Source organism: Spodoptera frugiperda, chromosome 2 (assembly GCF_023101765.2).
Source record: "Spodoptera frugiperda isolate SF20-4 chromosome 2, AGI-APGP_CSIRO_Sfru_2.0, whole genome shotgun sequence".
Lineage (NCBI taxonomy): Eukaryota > Metazoa > Arthropoda > Insecta > Lepidoptera > Noctuidae > Spodoptera > Spodoptera frugiperda.
This window is the reverse complement of record NC_064213.1, coordinates 1704911-1710910: the sequence shown is the minus strand read 5'-3', so window position 1 is coordinate 1710910 and position 6000 is coordinate 1704911. Positions and strand designations below refer to the sequence as shown.

The window sequence follows — 6000 nt, the reverse complement described above, 5'->3', positions numbered from 1 at the left end:
GTTACTAAAATTCTTATGTTTCAACGTATAAAAGTTTTAACTATTTAAGTCTAGATAGGTATCTTTTGCTACCGTCTATAGAAGTATTGAATGAATTTTTTTTGTTTGTATTAAATGACATGTTTTGTTTGGTGTATTGTTTGATGTGGGTGATCCGGAGGTTTAAGACGACCGCTTTTGATGTATGAGAGTCCGGGTTTACAACCTACCAACGCACTGCAAGTACCAATGAGACTTTTTCCGTACGAGTTATACGTACTTTCTAAGACTATATAGATACCACTGGTTCCACAGATAAATAGTGAAGAAAACTTTGTAAACGTATTTACGACACAGGAGAAAATCCTAGTGTAGGGCAACGTTTTGCTAAATAAAGTAATAATAAATACCGATTGAAAATAACACCTTCCATCAGAATTAATTTAACTATTTGCTATTTCACAAACGTAATTTCAAAGACGTCAAACTCAGCACATTGTCCCATTAATTTGTGTTCGACATAAAAGTTTCACTGACAATAAATTTATTTTGTTCCAATCTCACAAAATTGGGTGTAGAAGTAATTTTTATTTTCATTGGCGTCTATTGCTCAAAGATTTTATTGTGACACGTAATGGGTGTCAAGAAGGCGTGAACGGTTCGAAGATTGTATTTGTTTTATTGTAAAAACAGTGTTTTTTTTTAATGTTTGATTTGTCTGTTGAAATAAATTGTTGACTCTCTGAAGATAAATATTGGTAAGAAATATAGATTTCTTTAATTTATCATTCAAAGTTATGTACGATATGATGCCGTAACAGGCGCATCATGGGGGTTCAGGGCAGGACTATTAGAGGACGCGGTGTCTCTTATAGATGCTGGGAGTGGCCATTGAGGTGGTTTTACTACGGTAGAACACTACCTAGTTTTTCTTCACAAAAAAAAGTAGGCGCCTTTTGAAAGTTTCCACCCCCAATAAAAAAAGTGCGGGATGATGTTGATATCTTCTCATGAATTTGACTCTATTTATAATGCCATTTTTAAAGTGTGGCCAAAGAAGATAGACGCCACCATGAAACTATCTTTTCGATAGTGTTGTAATTTGGATAAATTGAAAAGGTTGTAAAGTAACCAAAACTATCAAGTTATCATATAGATTTAACTACGCTTCAATATAGTACCTAATATATTTTTTCCAAAACACTTACTCTAAAGAGAACTCGCTGCGATGGTGGGCCCAACCAACCGGCGGGCCCACCTGGACTGCCCCCGCGAAACTCCTTCTAGAAGCTGGTCACTGCACCTGGAATTGAGATAAGGAAGAAGTAAATAAATGGTAGCATTTTAATTCAATACTTTATAAACTAGACAGTTACGATTTCGAAAATTTCTCAGTAGTAACGCGGAGCACGGAGTCTGGAATCGTGCCCAGTATATTATGGCAATAGGCTCAAACCCTATTACATGGGACTTAATAAAATGGTGAAAAGTGGGTGTACATTCTACATTAGTATTGCATGTCATAATATGCACCTCTGCCTACCACATCGGCGATACTAGGCGTGGCGATGCAGACTTTGATTTAGATTAAGGAGTTTAATACTTTGTTTTGAACGATGTCTAAACGTACAAATCAGGGCGAACCAACAAACTGGCCAAAAAGCATCTGTTTGTTTTAATCGATTTATCTATGATAGTTCAATACACAGATTTGTGAAAACTAAATACTTCAAATAAATACGTGCTTTCATGTTTACACCATAAAGTCCATTTTTAATTGAATAAACTGTACCTACATCACAATTTTACTAACAGAACATCCAAGATCATTGTACCGAAACGTTTCAATTTAATCCGAGACCAACGAAAGCGAACATGCAGTTCACGACACATTAAAAAATGACAAAAATTCAACATACAAACAGAAGAAACACCCAAAAGAATAACGTAATAAGTCGATGATCTAATGCAAACGTTTTACGACCTTGTAACGTTTGGCGTGTGGCTAATTTTGCGTGGCAGTGGTCGCCAGATGTTTTAGTTAAAGTGGATAAAAAAAACAGAAGATTGAAGTTTTAATATCTGAGTAGTGTGTCAGATTTTTGTGGGTGTTCCGTGTTGTTTTAAAGATAGGAAACTGGATGGTAAGAAATTAATGTTTCTGTATTGTACTGGAAATTTGTAATATGGTTTGTTTGTATTATTCATATTAACTCAAAATCCCTAAAACGTAAATAATACAGTAGTTTCTAACTAATCAAATTCAATACTTTTATCGAATCATCAAAATCATTTTTTTTTATGAATCTTGTAGGAAACCGCTACTAATGACGTAATTTTTTTTAATAACTGTTCTGAACTGATTTTCATTAACATGACATAAAAAATATAAATTAAAATACAATTATTGTATTTGAACAACGCTATGACTTTGTTCCTGAGTAGAAACTAGTTATATTCTAATAACACTCTGTATAGTTTTGCGAACCCATACATATTCTACTTTACTTATCTATACCAAATATTTTGCCACCCCATATCAACGCCTCATCTCAAATCTACATAGAATACAATCTCCAAAACAAAATTGAATATCCCCGAAAATATATGACACCTGGTCTTCCTACGTAGTCTCGCTTTATTTCTTTTGTCATCTATCTTAGCTTCTGCAGGCTGTGGCGACTGGCAAAATGCCAACCAAATGTTGCTACTTAAGTTGTAGGCTTTAGCGAATTAAGCTAAGCTAATTACAACGAGCTTGCGACATCTGGCAACGGTCAAAGTGAGGTTTTTTGAAGAAAGTTTACTGTAGTTTTAAAACGATTTTCATTTTGTGTTGAAAGTTTTTTGTCTGGTTGTGGAGTGGTGTGGTATGGTGATGTTTTGAATAGGATTTGTTAGTCTAGTTTAGGGAACAACCCTTTCTTTTTAAGGGGGAGAAATCTCCCAATGACTTCTCCTGCCTCGGGCGAAGCAAGAAGGAGTGTCAGACTCTTACAAACAACCCCGTTCCTACAACTGCGTTTCTAGTCGTAGCTCTGGTAAACCACTAGGCAGTCAACAGCTCCTGGTAGGGAACAAAATTCTACCAGATAATTTTGGTAATTTAATATGACATTCATTATTAAAAGAAAAAATATATAACTTTATGCGTAATTTGAGAATTTTGGCAATAGAAAATCTAACTTATTTCGGATGTCGATTACATCAAATTTTAATGAAACTTAATACTAACTTATCTACCTACCTTACCCTACCTGCGAATGACGATCGCTTTTGCTCTGTAACTTGAGATATTCATATTCATTTAAAGTTTATAATATTATTATAATTGTTTTCAGTACGAATAGGGGATGAGTGAAGTATACATATGTATATCCTGTAATATTGTTAGGTATGTTGTGTGAATGTACGCTTTTACTACACCTACGTTATATTCTGTACGTTATACGATATTTCTTCAGAAATTAATGGATTGGTATTTTACCACGGTTATACTACGGATTGGTATTATACTACGGTTAAAAAATACGTCGCTGCAAGAAAAGGGCCATCTTAATATTAAATATTTTAAAATACTACATATTTCTTAATCATTATAATATCATATCCTTGGTGAAAATAGCCTCATCAAACCATTGCGTGAATAAGTTGCTCAATAAAATAAATCCCAAATTCCACTATTGTTTAAGACAATAGTGGAATGGGAGATTTAAACTTTAGATAATAAATAAACGGGTTGCTTAAAATTGACCGCAAAAGAATGCAGTAATGTGCTGTAAGAGAAACAATAGTAAAGTTTTTCTATAGCCTAGTTTGGTTCACTGGCTGCAAGCCAAACCCGAGCTTAAGATTGTATGTGACCTTTTTGTAAACTTATTCTGCACACAAAAGTACTACTTTGAAATTATCTTTTGAATTAAAAGCAGTATTTATTTGTATTTGGAAATGTTTTGTTAAAGGTTATAAATAAACAATTCTGGTCTAAAATCCGTTGGGACATTGACCTTCACCGATCTGTTTGTTGGATAAAAATTATTTATTAAAAATGTTAAAAAATATGGGTTGTCTAATAATATCTTGGCCAGGCTATAATTAATAAAAAAATTAAGAAGTTATTTATTAATTAAAAAGTAAATGGGTGATGTTTACCGGATCCTCTACTATTTTAAAAAATGTTCAATTCTAGCCTTGATTTTAAATTCAATTATTTAGTCTAGTATCGTGTTTAAAAAGTTCTTTAGCGAAAATGAAAACCTCGAAAAGTACACAGACGTCAAACTTGAAACTTTTGTTTCGACTTTCATTTTTAAAACCTATGTGGTCTTAATTATTAGGTCTGTTATTGGCTTATAAGTAATAACTGTTTGACGAGGAACTCGACTAGTTTCAAGACATGCTAGAGGCTCATATTTATGAGCAGCATTTAACGACAATCGCTGCGTCGTGTATCGCTGAATGCTACATAATAATTAATTTAGTATGTCGCACGAAAGTTATAATAAAACTATGTGGTCTTTTTAATTTCCATCTCAATTATTTAATATCAATTACTGAAGCTTATTTAAAGTTTTTATCCTAACGCAAATCTTTTAAATCCTATAAACAGAGCTCTGCCCTCGTCTCTGTTAGTATATCCCATAATCTTTAAAACTTCTTTCATAGTTCTTTAGATAATACCAAACAAAAACAGTAAGGCTTTAGCTCTTAATGGAATAATAATTAAAAGTTGGGTTTTATTTCATTTACTTAAGTATACTTTGTTAAAGCTGTTGTAATATGTTTGCGTTGTGTCGTGGTGGCCTGGAGTTTAAGACACCCGCTTCTCATGCATGAGAGTGCGTGTTCGAAACCTACAAATGGCAAGTACCAGTGTGACTTTTTCCGAGTTATACATACTTTTTAAGATTATTTAGACACCACTGACAAACGGTGAAGGAAAACATCGTGAGGAAATCTGGGCTTAGAATTCCTAAATATAAATAATTTGCAATAGCCAACCCGCATTGAGCAAGCGTGGTGGGTAATGCGAGAAGAGGCTTTGGTCAGCAGCGACCACTTAATAGGCTATTGATATTGATTTGCGTTACATTTACTTCTAAAAAAGTATCAACTGTAGACAGCGTACTATAACTTTGTCTTTTTAAGTAATAATCATCAATGTTTCCGAGTGAGGCGTGAGAAAGTGTCAGACTCTTACTGACTATAAATCACCCCGTTCCTACTCCTATCCGGAGCTGCGGACAACGTAACAGGTTACCGAGGCTCCGGCTCAAAGCAGGAGAAGGAACGAGGTGGTTTTTAGTCAGTAAGTCTGACCCTCCCGCCTTACCAAGGCGGGAGAAGTCATTGGCAAACCATGAACTCCTCTGATAATATTATGGATATAATTATGGATAAAAATGCTAATAGCTTCGCTGAATGTAAATTGTGTCTAATAGCTACTGAGTTCCTAAGTGGGATATATCGGTAAAGAGTTAGGTTATAATGTTTTTCTAGGAATACCAAAAATAACCTTTATTATAAGGTACAGGTAAAGTTCAAACTCGTAATTTGAATAACGACTTTTAGTTCCTCAACATTTACTACCTACACATATTACCTTCATAAAATTATTCTCCGAAGCAGTAGGCAGGCTTATTTTTATCCCATCGCATTAATTAATATTCTGAATGTGAAAAGGAGGATGTCAGTTTCTATGAAATCTGGTCCCACTTCCAATAGCTATGTGTGTTACGTCATTGGATAGGTAATTTTGAGCTGAATAAAAGTTACTATGGCGCAAAGTTCCAAATCTTAGTCCGTTCAGAGTTATTTTTTATTAAATATGGTTGTTGAAGCGCCTAGCCGTTGCTTCATAGCAACCTTTCCAACGGCCTATTTAGGCTCGTAATTTTAAGGAAGCATATTAATGCACGTTATGTCGTCACTTGCTCGTCATCATTTGCTCTGTTAACACCAAAATTATATATCTCCGTTGTTTGAGTATTTCTACAGTTCTTTTATTCCTGCAAGACCTCA

General features: G+C 34.2%; 1 long non-coding RNA gene across 1 annotated transcript in view; it reads right to left on the bottom strand.

Moving 5' to 3' along the window:
* Positions 1-1189: 1189 nt before the first annotated feature.
* Positions 1190-6000, bottom strand: part of LOC126912387 (uncharacterized) — a 39316-nt gene continuing 34505 nt past the window's right edge. The window contains exon 3 of the long non-coding RNA XR_007707077.1: positions 1190-1282. This is a non-coding gene — a long non-coding RNA (uncharacterized LOC126912387). The remainder of the gene's footprint in view (positions 1283-6000) is intronic.